This window comes from Pimephales promelas, chromosome 21 (assembly GCF_988280905.1).
Source record: "Pimephales promelas chromosome 21, fPimPro1.hap1.1, whole genome shotgun sequence".
Classification (NCBI taxonomy): domain Eukaryota; kingdom Metazoa; phylum Chordata; class Actinopteri; order Cypriniformes; family Leuciscidae; genus Pimephales; species Pimephales promelas.
In genome coordinates this window covers 14,735,081-14,750,070 of record NC_142789.1, presented here as the reverse complement: position 1 = coordinate 14,750,070, position 14,990 = coordinate 14,735,081, and the positions used below count along the sequence as shown (strand labels likewise).

The following is a 14,990-nucleotide window of genomic DNA, read 5'->3' as shown; positions in this document are numbered from 1 at the left end:
AAATTCGGCCCGAAAAAAAAAACGACAGTGGTACCCCTTACGTTTTTTTTTTTGGACGAAAAATTAAGTTTCTCCAATCTTCCCAAATTCTGATAGAGGGCCATGAGACTTAGACCTGAGTGCAAAAATGGAGGCTCTAGCCCCTTCCAGAGCTGAGATATCGAAACTCAAAAATTCGGCCCGAAAAAAAAACGACAGTGGTACCCCTTACGTTTTTTTTTTTTGGGCGAAAAATTAAGTTTCTCCAATCTTCCCAAATTCTGATAGAGGGCCATGAGACTAAGACCTGAGTGCAAAAATGGAGGCTCTAGCCCCTTCCAGAGCTGAGATATCGAAACTCAAAAATTCGGCCCGAAAAAAAAACGACAGTGGTACCCCTTACGTTTTTTTTTTTGGACGAAAAATTAAGTTTCTCCAATCTTCCCAAATTCTGATAGAGGGCCATGAGACTTAGACCTGAGTGCAAAAATGGAGGCTCTAGCCCCTTCCAGAGCTGAGATATCGAAACTCAAAAATTCGGCCCGAAAAAAAAAACGACAGTGGTACCCCTTACGTTTTTTTTTTGGGCGAAAAATTAAGTTTCTCCAATCTTCCCAAATTCTGATAGAGGGCCATGAGACTTAGACCTGAGTGTAAAAATGGATGCTCTAGCCCATTCCATAGCTGAGATATCGAAACTCAAAAATTCGGCCCGAAAAAAAAAAACGACAGTGGTACCCCTTACGTTTTTTTTTTTGGGCGAAAAATTAAGTTTCTCCAATCTTCCCAAATTCTGATAGAGGGCCATGAGACTTAGACCTGAGTGCAAAAATGGAGGCTCTAGCCCCTTCCAGAGCTGAGATATCGAAACTCAAAAATTCGGCCCAAAAAAAAAACGACAGTGGTACCCCTTACGTTTTTTTTTTTTGGGCGAAAAATTAAGTTTCTCCAATGTTCCCAAATTCTTATAGAGGGCCATGAGACTTAGACCTGAGTGCAAAAATGGAGGCTCTAGCCCCTTCCAGAGCTGAGATATCGAAACTCAAAAATTCGGCCCGAAAAAAAAACGACAGTGGTACCCCTTACGTTTTTTTTTTTTGGACGAAAAATTAAGTTTCTCCAATCTTCCCAAATTCTGATAGAGGGCCATGAGACTTAGACCTGAGTGCAAAAATGGAGGCTCTAGCCCCTTCCAGAGCTGAGATATCGAAACTCAAAAATTCGGCCCGAAAAAAAAAAAACGACAGTGGTACCCCTTACGTTTTTTTTGGGCGAAAAATTAAGTTTCTCCAATCTTCCCAAATTCTGATAGAGGGCCATGAGACTTAGACCTGAGTGCAAAAATGGAGGCTCTAGCCCCTTCCAGAGCTGAGATATCGAAACTCAAAAATTCGGCCCGAAAAAAAAAAACGACAGTGGTACCCCTTACGTTTTTTTTTTTGGGCGAAAAATTAAGTTTCTCCAATCTTCCCAAATTCTGATAGAGGGCCATGAGACTTAGACCTGAGTGTAAAAATGGATGCTCTAGCCCATTCCATAGCTGAGATATCGAAACTCAAAAATTCGGCCCGAAAAAAAAAACGACAGTGGTACCCCTTACGTTTTTTTTTTGGGCGAAAAATTAAGTTTCTCCAATCTTCCCAAATTCTGATAGAGGGCCATGAGACTTAGACCTGAGTGCAAAAATGGAGGCTCTAGCCCCTTCCAGAGCTGAGATATCGAAACTCAAAAATTCGGCCCGAAAAAAAAACGACAGTGGTACCCCTTACGTTTTTTTTTTTGGACAAAAAATTAAGTTTCTCCAATCTTCCCAAATTCTGATAGAGGGCCATGAGACTTAGACCTGAGTGCAAAAATGGAGGCTCTAGCCCCTTCCAGAGCTGAGATATCGAAACTCAAAAATTCGGCCCGAAAAAAAAACGACAGTGGTACCCCTTACGTTTTTTTTTTGGGCGAAAAATTAAGTTTCTCCAATCTTCCCAAATTCTGATAGAGGGCCATGAGACTTAGACCTGAGTGCAAAAATGGAGGCTCTAGCCCCTTCCAGAGCTGAGATATCGAAACTCAAAAATTCGGCCCGAAAAAAAAACGACAGTGGTACCCCTACGTTTTTATTTTTTTGGGCGAAAAATTAAGTTTCTCCAATCTTCCCAAATTCTGATAGAGGGCCATGAGACTTAGACCTGAGTGTAAAAATGGATGCTCTAGCCCATTCCGGAGCTGAGATATCGAAACTCAAAAATTCGGCCCGAAAAAAAAAACGACAGTGGTACCCCTTACGTTTTTTTTTTTTGGGCGAAAAATTAAGTTTCTCCAATCTTCCCAAATTCTGATAGAGGGCCATGAGACTTAGACCTGAGTGCAAAAATGGAGGCTCTAGCCCCTTCCAGAGCTGAGATATCGAAACTCAAAAATTCGGCCCGAAAAAAAAACGACAGTGGTACCCCTTACGTTTTTTTTTTGGACGAAAAATTAAGTTTCTCCAATCTTCCCAAATTCTGATAGAGGGCCATGAGACTTAGACCTGAGTGCAAAAATGGAGGCTCTAGCCCCTTCCAGAGCTGAGATATCGAAACTCAAAAATTCGGCCCGAAAAAAAAACGACAGTGGTACCCCTTACGTTTTTTTTTTGGGCGAAAAATTAAGTTTCTCCAATCTTCCCAAATTCTGATAGAGGGCCATAAGACTTAGACCTGAGTGCAAAAATGGAGGCTCTAGCCCCTTCCAGAGCTGAATTATCGAAACTCAAAAATTCGGCCCGAAAAAAAAAAACGACAGTGGTACCCCTTACGTTTTTTTTTTGGGCGAAAAATTAAGTTTCTCCAATCTTCCCAAATTCTGATAGAGGGCCATGAGACTTAGACCTGAGTGCAAAAATGGAGGCTCTAGCCCCTTCCAGAGCTGAGATATCGAAACTCAAAAATTCGGCCCGAAAAAAAAAACGACAGTGGTACCCCTTACGTTTTTTTTTTTGGGCGAAAAATTAAGTTTCTCCAATCTTCCCAAATTCTGATAGAGGGCCATGAGACTTAGACCTGAGTGCAAAAATGGAGGCTCTAGCCCCTTCCAGAGCTGAGATATCGAAACTCAAAAATTCGGCCCGAAAAAAAAACGACAGTGGTACCCCTTACGTTTTTTTTTTTGGGCGAAAAATTAAGTTTCTCCAATCTTCCCAAATTCTGATAGAGGGCCATAAGACTTAGACCTGAGTGCAAAAATGGAGGCTCTAGCCCCTTCCAGAGCTGAGATATCGAAACTCAAAAATTCGGCCCGAAAAAAAAAAAACGACAGTGGTACCCCTTACGTTTTTTTTTTGGGCGAAAAATTAAGTTTCTCCAATCTTCCCAAATTCTGATAGAGGGCCATGAGACTTAGACCTGAGTGCAAAAATGGAGGCTCTAGCCCCTTCCAGAGCTGAGATATCGAAACTCAAAAATTCGGCCCGAAAAAAAAACGACAGTGGTACCCCTTACGTTTTTTTTTGGGCGAAAAATTAAGTTTCTCCAATCTTCCCAAATTCTGATAGAGGGCCATAAGACTTAGACCTGAGTGCAAAAATGGAGGCTCTAGCCCCTTCCAGAGCTGAGATATCGAAACTCAAAAATTCGGCCCGAAAAAAAAAACGACAGTGGTACCCCTTACGTTTTTTTTTTGGGCGAAAAATTAAGTTTCTCCAATCTTCCCAAATTCTGATAGAGGGCCATAAGACTTAGACCTGAGTGCAAAAATGGAGGCTCTAGCCCCTTCCAGAGCTGAGATATCGAAACTCAAAAATTCGGCCCGAAAAAAAAAAAACGACAGTGGTACCCCTTACGTTTTTTTTTTGGGCGAAAAATTAAGTTTCTCCAATCTTCCCAAATTCTGATAGAGGGCCATGAGACTTAGACCTGAGTGCAAAAATGGAGGCTCTAGCCCCTTCCAGAGCTGAGATATCGAAACTCAAAAATTCGGCCCGAAAAAAAAACGACAGTGGTACCCCTACGTTTTTATTTTTTTGGGCGAAAAATTAAGTTTCTCCAATCTTCCCAAATTCTGATAGAGGGCCATGAGACTTAGACCTGAGTGTAAAAATGGATGCTCTAGCCCATTCCAGAGCTGAGATATCGAAACTCAAAAATTCGGCCCGAAAAAAAAAACGACAGTGGTACCCCTTACGTTTTTTTTTTTTGGGCGAAAAATTAAGTTTCTCCAATCTTCCCAAATTCTGATAGAGGGCCATGAGACTTAGACCTGAGTGCAAAAATGGAGGCTCTAGCCCCTTCCAGAGCTGAGATATCGAAACTCAAAAATTCGGCCCGAAAAAAAAACGACAGTGGTACCCCTTACGTTTTTTTTTTGGACGAAAAATTAAGTTTCTCCAATCTTCCCAAATTCTGATAGAGGGCCATGAGACTTAGACCTGAGTGCAAAAATGGAGGCTCTAGCCCCTTCCAGAGCTGAGATATCGAAACTCAAAAATTCGGCCCGAAAAAAAAACGACAGTGGTACCCCTTACGTTTTTTTTTTGGGCGAAAAATTAAGTTTCTCCAATCTTCCCAAATTCTGATAGAGGGCCATAAGACTTAGACCTGAGTGCAAAAATGGAGGCTCTAGCCCCTTCCAGAGCTGAATTATCGAAACTCAAAAATTCGGCCCGAAAAAAAAAAACGACAGTGGTACCCCTTACGTTTTTTTTTTGGGCGAAAAATTAAGTTTCTCCAATCTTCCCAAATTCTGATAGAGGGCCATGAGACTTAGACCTGAGTGCAAAAATGGAGGCTCTAGCCCCTTCCAGAGCTGAGATATCGAAACTCAAAAATTCGGCCCGAAAAAAAAAACGACAGTGGTACCCCTTACGTTTTTTTTTTTGGGCGAAAAATTAAGTTTCTCCAATCTTCCCAAATTCTGATAGAGGGCCATGAGACTTAGACCTGAGTGCAAAAATGGAGGCTCTAGCCCCTTCCAGAGCTGAGATATCGAAACTCAAAAATTCGGCCCGAAAAAAAAAAAACGACAGTGGTACCCCTTACGTTTTTTTTTTGGGCGAAAAATTAAGTTTCTCCAATCTTCCCAAATTCTGATAGAGGGCCATGAGACTTAGACCTGAGTGCAAAAATGGAGGCTCTAGCCCCTTCCAGAGCTGAGATATCGAAACTCAAAAATTCGGCCCGAAAAAAAAACGACAGTGGTACCCCTTACGTTTTTTTTTGGGCGAAAAATTAAGTTTCTCCAATCTTCCCAAATTCTGATAGAGGGCCATAAGACTTAGACCTGAGTGCAAAAATGGAGGCTCTAGCCCCTTCCAGAGCTGAGATATCGAAACTCAAAAATTCGGCCCGAAAAAAAAAAACGACAGTGGTACCCCTTACGTTTTTTTTTTGGGCGAAAAATTAAGTTTCTCCAATCTTCCCAAATTCTGATAGAGGGCCATGAGACTTAGACCTGAGTGCAAAAATGGAGGCTCTAGCCCCTTCCAGAGCTGAGATATCGAAACTCAAAAATTCGGCCCGAAAAAAAAACGACAGTGGTACCCCTTACGTTTTTTTTTTTTGGGCGAAAAATTAAGTTTCTCCAATCTTCCCAAATTCTGATAGAGGGCCATGAGACTTAGACCTGAGTGTAAAAATGGATGCTCTAGCCCATTCCAGAGCTGAGATATCGAAACTCAAAAATTCGGCCCGAAAAAAAAAACGACAGTGGTACCCCTTACGTTTTTTTTTTTTTGGGCGAAAAATTAAGTTTCTCCAATCTTCCCAAATTCTGATAGAGGGCCATGAGACTTAGACCTGAGTGCAAAAATTGAGGCTCTAGCCCCTTCCAGAGCTGAGATATCGAAACTCAAAAATTCGGCCCGAAAAAAAAACGACAGTGGTACCCCTTACGTTTTTTTTTTGGGCGAAAAATTAAGTTTCTCCAATCTTCCCAAATTCTGATAGAGGGCCATAAGACTTAGACCTGAGTGCAAAAATGGAGGCTCCAGCCCCTTCCAGAGCTGAGATATCGAAACTCAAAAATTCGGCCCGAAAAAAAAAAACGACAGTGGTACCCCTTACGTTTTTTTTTTTGGGCGAAAAATTAAGTTTCTCCAATCTTCCCAAATTCTGATAGAGGGCCATGAGACTTAGACCTGAGTGTAAAAATGGATGCTCTAGCCCATTCCATAGCTGAGATATCGAAACTCAAAAATTCGGCCCGAAAAAAAAACGACAGTGGTACCCCTTACGTTTTTTTTTTTGGGCGAAAAATTAAGTTTCTCCAATCTTCCCAAATTCTGATAGAGGGCCATGAGACTTAGACCTGAGTGCAAAAATGGAGGCTCTAGCCCCTTCCAGAGCTGAGATATCGAAACTCAAAAATTCGGCCCGAAAAAAAAACCGACAGTGGTACCCCTTACGTTTTTTTTTTTGGGCGAAAAATTAAGTTTCTCCAATCTTCCCAAATTCTGATAGAGGGCCATGAGACTTAGACCTGAGTGCAAAAATGGAGGCTCTAGCCCCTTCCAGAGCTGAGATATCGAAACTCAAAAATTCGGCCCGAAAAAAAAACGACAGTGGTACCCCTTACGTTTTTTTTTTTGGACGAAAAATTAAGTTTCTCCAATCTTCCCAAATTCTGATAGAGGGCCATGAGACTTAGACCTGAGTGCAAAAATGGAGGCTCTAGCCCCTTCCAGAGCTGAGATATCGAAACTCAAAAATTCGGCCCGAAAAAAAAACGACAGTGGTACCCCTTACGTTTTTTTTTTTGGGCGAAAAATTAAGTTTCTCCAATCTTCCCAAATTCTGATAGAGGGCCATGAGACTTAGACCTGAGTGCAAAAATGGAGGCTCTAGCCCCTTCCAGAGCTGAGATATCGAAACTCAAAAATTCGGCCCGAAAAAAAAACGACAGTGGTACCCCTTACGTTTTTTTTTTTTGGGCAAAAAAATAAGTTTCTCCAATCTTCCCAAATTCTGATAGAGGGCCATGAGACTTAGACCTGAGTGCAAAAATGGAGGCTCTAGCCCCTTCCAGAGCTGAGATATCGAAACTCAAAAATTCGGCCCGAAAAAAAAACGACAGTGGTACCCCTTACGTTTTTTTTTTTGGGCGAAAAATTAAGTTTCTCCAATCTTCCCGAATTCTGATAGAGGGCCATGAGACCTAGACCTGAGTGCAAAAATGGAGGCTCTAGCCCCTTCCAGAGCTGAAATATCGAAACTCAAAAATTCGGCCCGAAAAAAAAAACGACAGTGGTACCCCTTACGTTTTTTTTTTTGGAGAAAAATTAAGTTTATCCAATCTTCCCAAATTCTGATAGAGGGCCATGAGACTTAGACCTGAGTGCAAAAATGGATGCTCTAGCCCCTTCCAGAGCTGAGATATCGAAACTCAAAAATTCGGCCCGAAAAAAAAAACGACAGTGGTACCCCTTACGTTTTTTTTTGGGCGAAAAATTAAGTTTCTCCAATCTTCCCAAATTCTGATAGAAGGCCATAAGACTTAGACCTGAGTGCAAAAATGGAGGCTCCAGCCCCTTCCAGAGCTGAGATATCGAAACTCAAAAATTCGGCCCGAAAAAAAAAACGACAGTGGTACCCCTTACGTTTTTTTTTTTGGGCGAAAAATTAAGTTTCTCCAATCTTCCCAAATTCTGATAGAGGGCCATGAGACTTAGACCTGAGTGTAAAAATGGATGCTCTAGCCCATTCCATAGCTGAGATATCGAAACTCAAAAATTCGGCCCGAAAAAAAAACGACAGTGGTACCCCTTACGTTTTTTTTTTGGGCGAAAAATTAAGTTTCTCCAATCTTCCCAAATTCTGATAGAGGGCCATGAGACTTAGACCTGAGTGCAAAAATGGAGGCTCTAGCCCCTTCCAGAGCTGAGATATCGAAACTCAAAAATTCGGCCCGAAAAAAAAAACGACAGTGGTACCCCTTACGTTTTTTTTTTTGGGCGAAAAATTAAGTTTCTCCAATCTTCCCAAATTCTGATAGAGGGCCATGAGACTTAGACCTGAGTGCAAAAATGGAGGCTCTAGCCCCTTCCAGAGCTGAGATATCGAAAAACTCAAAAATTCGGCCCGAAAAAAAACCGACAGTGGTACCCCTTACGTTTTTTTTTTTGGACGAAAAATTAAGTTTCTCCAATCTTCCCAAATTCTGATAGAGGGCCATGAGACTTAGACCTGAGTGCAAAAATGGAGGCTCTAGCCCCTTCCAGAGCTGAGATATCGAAACTCAAAAATTCGGCCCGAAAAAAAAACGACAGTGGTACCCCTTACGTTTTTTTTTTTGGGCGAAAAATTAAGTTTCTCCAATCTTCCCAAATTCTGATAGAGGGCCATGAGACTTAGACCTGAGTGCAAAAATGGAGGCTCTAGCCCCTTCCAGAGCTGAGATATCGAAACTCAAAAATTCGGCCCGAAAAAAAAACGACAGTGGTACCCCTTACGTTTTTTTTTTTTGGGCAAAAAAATAAGTTTCTCCAATCTTCCCAAATTCTGATAGAGGGCCATGAGACTTAGACCTGAGTGCAAAAATGGAGGCTCTAGCCCCTTCCAGAGCTGAGATATCGAAACTCAAAAATTCGGCCCGAAAAAAAAACGACAGTGGTACCCCTTACGTTTTTTTTTTTGGGCGAAAAATTAAGTTTCTCCAATCTTCCCAAATTCTGATAGAGGGCCATGAGACCTTGACCTGAGTGCAAAAATGGAGGCTCTAGCCCCTTCCAGAGCTGAGATATCGAAACTCAAAAATTCGGCCCGAAAAAAAAAACGACAGTGGTACCCCTTACGTTTTTTTTTTTGGAGAAAAATTAAGTTTCTCCAATCTTCCCAAATTCTGATAGAGGGCCATGAGACTTAGACCTGAGTGCAAAAATGGATGCTCTAGCCCCTTCCAGAGCTGAGATATCGAAACTCAAAAATTCGGCCCGAAAAAAAAAACGACAGTGGTACCCCTTACGTTTTTTTTTTGGGCGAAAAATTAAGTTTCTCCAATCTTCCCAAATTCTGATAGAGGGCCATGAGACTTAGACCTGAGTGTAAAAATGGATGCTCTAGCCCATTCCAGAGCTGAGATATCGAAACTCAAAAATTCGGCCCGAAAAAAAAAACGACAGTGGTACCCCTTACGTTTTTTTTTTTGGGCGAAAAATTACGTTTCTCCAATCTTCCCAAATTCTGATAGAGGGCCATGAGACTTAGACCTGAGTGTAAAAATGGATGCTCTAGCCCATTCCATAGCTGAGATATCGAAACTCAAAAATTCGGCCCGAAAAAAAAACGACAGTGGTACCCCTTACGTTTTTTTTTTGGGCGAAAAATTAAGTTTCTCCAATCTTCCCAAATTCTGATAGAGGGCCATGAGACTTAGACCTGAGTGCAAAAATGGAGGCTCTAGCCCCTTCCAGAGCTGAGATATCGAAACTCAAAAATTCGGCCCGAAAAAAAAAACGACAGTGGTACCCCTTACGTTTTTTTTTTTGGGCGAAAAATTAAGTTTCTCCAATCTTCCCAAATTCTGATAGAGGGCCATGAGACTTAGACCTGAGTGCAAAAATGGAGGCTCTAGCCCCTTCCAGAGCTGAGATATCGAAACTCAAAAATTCGGCCCGAAAAAAAAACGACAGTGGTACCCCTTACGTTTTTTTTTTGGGCGAAAAATTAAGTTTCTCCAATCTTCCCAAATTCTGATAGAGGGCCATAAGACTTAGACCTGAGTGCAAAAATGGAGGCTCTAGCCCCTTCCAGAGCTGAGATATTGAAACTCAAAAATTCGGCCCGAAAAAAAAAACGACAGTGGTACCCCTTACGTTTTTTTTTTTTGGGCGAAAAATTAAGTTTCTCCAATCTTCCCAAATTCTGATAGAGGGCCATGAGACTTAGACCTGAGTGCAAAAATTGAGGCTCTAGCCCCTTCCAGAGCTGAGATATCGAAACTCAAAAATTCGGCCCGAAAAAAAAAACGACAGTGGTACCCCTTACGTTTTTTTTTTTGGGCGAAAAATTAAGTTTCTCCAATCTTCCCAAATTCTGATAGAGGGCCATAAGACTTAGACCTGAGTGCAAAAATGGAGGCTCCAGCCCCTTCCAGAGCTGAGATATCGAAACTCAAAAATTCGGCCCGAAAAAAAAAAACGACAGTGGTACCCCTTACGTTTTTTTTTTGGGCGAAAAATTAAGTTTCTCCAATCTTCCCAAATTCTGATAGAGGGCCATGAGACTTAGACCTGAGTGTAAAAATGGATGCTCTAGCCCATTCCATAGCTGAGATATCGAAACTCAAAAATTCGGCCCGAAAAAAAAACGACAGTGGTACCCCTTACGTTTTTTTTGTGGGCGAAAAATTAAGTTTCTCCAATCTTCCCAAATTCTGATAGAGGGCCATGAGACTTAGACCTGAGTGCAAAAATGGAGGCTCTAGCCCCTTCCAGAGCTGAGATATCGAAACTCAAAAATTCGGCCCGAAAAAAAAAACGACAGTGGTACCCCTTACGTTTTTTTTTCTGGGCGAAAAATTAAGTTTCTCCAATCTTCCCAAATTCTGATAGAGGGCCATGAGACTTAGACCTGAGTGCAAAAATGGAGGCTCTAGCCCCTTCCAGAGCTGAGATATCGAAACTCAAAAATTCGGCCCGAAAAAAAAACGACAGTGGTACCCCTTACGTTTTTTTTTTTTGGACGAAAAATTAAGTTTCTCCAATCTTCCCAAATTCTGATAGAGGGCCATGAGACTTAGACCTGAGTGCAAAAATGGAGGCTCTAGCCCCTTCCAGAGCTGAGATATCGAAACTCAAAAATTCGGCCCGAAAAAAAAACGACAGTGGTACCCCTTACGTTTTTTTTTTTGGGCGAAAAATTAAGTTTCTCCAATCTTCCCAAATTCTGATAGAGGGCCATGAGACTTAGACCTGAGTGCAAAAATGGAGGCTCTAGCCCCTTCCAGAGCTGAGATATCGAAACTCAAAAATTCGGCCCGAAAAAAAAACGACAGTGGTACCCCTTACGTTTTTTTTTTTTGGGCAAAAAAATAAGTTTCTCCAATCTTCCCAAATTCTGATAGAGGGCCATGAGACTTAGACCTGAGTGCAAAAATGGAGGCTCTAGCCCCTTCCAGAGCTGAGATATCGAAACTCAAAAATTCGGCCCGAAAAAAAAACGACAGTGGTACCCCTTACGTTTTTTTTTTTGGGCGAAAAATTAAGTTTCTCCAATCTTCCCGAATTCTGATAGAGGGCCATGAGACCTAGACCTGAGTGCAAAAATGGAGGCTCTAGCCCCTTCCAGAGCTGAGATATCGAAACTCAAAAATTCGGCCCGAAAAAAAAAACGACAGTGGTACCCCTTACGTTTTTTTTTTTTGGAGAAAAATTAAGTTTCTCCAATCTTCCCAAATTCTGATAGAGGGCCATGAGACTTAGACCTGAGTGCAAAAATGGATGCTCTAGCCCCTTCCAGAGCTGAGATATCGAAACTCAAAAATTCGGCCCGAAAAAAAAACGACAGTGGTACCCCTTACGTTTTTTTTTTGGGCGAAAAATTAAGTTTCTCCAATCTTCCCAAATTCTGATAGAGGGCCATAAGACTTAGACCTGAGTGCAAAAATGGAGGCTCCAGCCCCTTCCAGAGCTGAGATATCGAAACTCAAAAATTCGGCCCGAAAAAAAAAACGACAGTGGTACCCCTTACGTTTTTTTTTTTTGGGCGAAAAATTAAGTTTCTCCAATCTTCCCAAATTCTGATAGAGGGCCATGAGACTTAGACCTGAGTGTAAAAATGGATGCTCTAGCCCATTCCATAGCTGAGATATCGAAACTCAAAAATTCGGCCCGAAAAAAAAACGACAGTGGTACCCCTTACGTTTTTTTTTTGGGCGAAAAATTAAGTTTCTCCAATCTTCCCAAATTCTGATAGAGGGCCATGAGACTTAGACCTGAGTGCAAAAATGGAGGCTCTAGCCCCTTCCAGAGCTGAGATATCGAAACTCAAAAATTCGGCCCGAAAAAAAAAACGACAGTGGTACCCCTTACGTTTTTTTTTTTGGGCGAAAAATTAAGTTTCTCCAATCTTCCCAAATTCTGATAGAGGGCCATGAGACTTAGACCTGAGTGCAAAAATGGAGGCTCTAGCCCCTTCCAGAGCTGAGATATCGAAAAACTCAAAAATTCGGCCCGAAAAAAAAACGACAGTGGTACCCCTTACGTTTTTTTTTTTGGACGAAAAATTAAGTTTCTCCAATCTTCCCAAATTCTGATAGAGGGCCATGAGACTTAGACCTGAGTGCAAAAATGGAGGCTCTAGCCCCTTCCAGAGCTGAGATATCGAAACTCAAAAATTCGGCCCGAAAAAAAAAACGACAGTGGTACCCCTTACGTTTTTTTTTTTGGGCGAAAAATTAAGTTTCTCCAATCTTCCCAAATTCTGATAGAGGGCCATGAGACTTAGACCTGAGTGCAAAAATGGAGGCTCTAGCCCCTTCCAGAGCTGAGATATCGAAACTCAAAAATTCGGCCCGAAAAAAAAACGACAGTGGTACCCCTTACGTTTTTTTTTTTTGGGCAAAAAAATAAGTTTCTCCAATCTTCCCAAATTCTGATAGAGGGCCATGAGACTTAGACCTGAGTGCAAAAATGGAGGCTCTAGCCCCTTCCAGAGCTGAGATATCGAAACTCAAAAATTCGGCCCGAAAAAAAAACGACAGTGGTACCCCTTACGTTTTTTTTTTTGGGCGAAAAATTAAGTTTCTCCAATCTTCCCAAATTCTGATAGAGGGCCATGAGACCTTGACCTGAGTGCAAAAATGGAGGCTCTAGCCCCTTCCAGAGCTGAGATATCGAAACTCAAAAATTCGGCCCGAAAAAAAAAACGACAGTGGTACCCCTTACGTTTTTTTTTTTGGAGAAAAATTAAGTTTCTCCAATCTTCCCAAATTCTGATAGAGGGCCATGAGACTTAGACCTGAGTGCAAAAATGGATGCTCTAGCCCCTTCCAGAGCTGAGATATCGAAACTCAAAAATTCGGCCCGAAAAAAAAAACGACAGTGGTACCCCTTACGTTTTTTTTTTGGGCGAAAAATTAAGTTTCTCCAATCTTCCCAAATTCTGATAGAGGGCCATGAGACTTAGACCTGAGTGTAAAAATGGATGCTCTAGCCCATTCCAGAGCTGAGATATCGAAACTCAAAAATTCGGCCCGAAAAAAAAAACGACAGTGGTACCCCTTACGTTTTTTTTTTTGGGCGAAAAATTAAGTTTCTCCAATCTTCCCAAATTCTGATAGAGGGCCATGAGACTTAGACCTGAGTGTAAAAATGGATGCTCTAGCCCATTCCATAGCTGAGATATCGAAACTCAAAAATTCGGCCCGAAAAAAAAACGACAGTGGTACCCCTTACGTTTTTTTTTTGGGCGAAAAATTAAGTTTCTCCAATCTTCCCAAATTCTGATAGAGGGCCATGAGACTTAGACCTGAGTGCAAAAATGGAGGCTCTAGCCCCTTCCAGAGCTGAGATATCGAAACTCAAAAATTCGCCCCGAAAAAAAAAACGACAGTGGTACCCCTTACGTTTTTTTTTTTGGGCGAAAAATTAAGTTTATCCAATCTTCCCAAATTCTGATAGAGGGCCATGAGACTTAGACCTGAGTGCAAAAATGGAGGCTCTAGCCCCTTCCAGAGCTGAGATATCGAAACTCAAAAATTCGGCCCGAAAAAAAAACGACAGTGGTACCCCTTACGTTTTTTTTTTTGGGCGAAAAATTAAGTTTCTCCAATCTTCCCAAATTCTGATAGAGGGCCATAAGACTTAGACCTGAGTGCAAAAATGGAGGCTCTAGCCCCTTCCAGAGCTGAGATATTGAAACTCAAAAATTCGGCCCGAAAAAAAAAACGACAGTGGTACCCCTTACGTTTTTTTTTTTTGGGCGAAAAATTAAGTTTCTCCAATCTTCCCAAATTCTGATAGAGGGCCATGAGACTTAGACCTGAGTGCAAAAATTGAGGCTCTAGCCCCTTCCAGAGCTGAGATATCGAAACTCAAAAATTCGGCCCGAAAAAAAAAACGACAGTGGTACCCCTTACGTTTTTTTTTTGGGCGAAAAATTAAGTTTCTCCAATCTTCCCAAATTCTGATAGAGGGCCATAAGACTTAGACCTGAGTGCAAAAATGGAGGCTCCAGCCCCTTCCAGAGCTGAGATATCGAAACTCAAAAATTCGGCCCGAAAAAAAAAAACGACAGTGGTACCCCTTACGTTTTTTTTTTGGGCGAAAAATTAAGTTTCTCCAATCTTCCCAAATTCTGATAGAGGGCCATGAGACTTAGACCTGAGTGTAAAAATGGATGCTCTAGCCCATTCCATAGCTGAGATATCGAAACTCAAAAATTCGGCCCGAAAAAAAAACGACAGTGGTACCCCTTACGTTTTTTTTGTGGGCGAAAAATTAAGTTTCTCCAATCTTCCCAAATTCTGTTAGAGGGCCATGAGACTTAGACCTGAGTGCAAAAATGGAGGCTCTAGCCCCTTCCAGAGCTGAGATATCGAAACTCAAAAATTCGGCCCGAAAAAAAAACGACAGTGGTACCCCTTACGTTTTTTTTTTTGGGCGAAAAATTAAGTTTCTCCAATCTTCCCAAATTCTGATAGAGGGCCATGAGACTTAGACCTGAGTGCAAAAATGGAGGCTCTAGCCCCTTCCAGAGCTGAGATATCGAAACTCAAAAATTCGGCCCGAAAAAAAAACGACAGTGGTACCCCTTACGTTTTTTTTTTTGGACGAAAAATTAAGTTTCTCCAATCTTCCCAAATTCTGATAGAGGGCCATGAGACTTAGACCTGAGTGCAAAAATGGAGGCTCTAGCCCCTTCCAGAGCTGAGATATCGAAACTCAAAAATTCGGCCCGAAAAAAAACCGACAGTGGTACCCCTTACGTTTTTTTTTTTGGGCGAAAAATTAAGTTTCTCCAATCTTCCCAAATTCTGATAGAGGGCCATGAGACTTAGACCTGAGTGCAAAAATGGAGGCTCTAGCCCCTTCCAGAGCTGAGATA

At 41.7% G+C, this 14,990-nt stretch overlaps 1 protein-coding gene across 1 annotated transcript in view; it reads right to left on the bottom strand.

The window, feature by feature from the left end:
• Positions 1–14,990, bottom strand: part of LOC120476142 (uncharacterized) — a 479,146-nt gene that overhangs the window by 38,890 nt on the left and 425,266 nt on the right.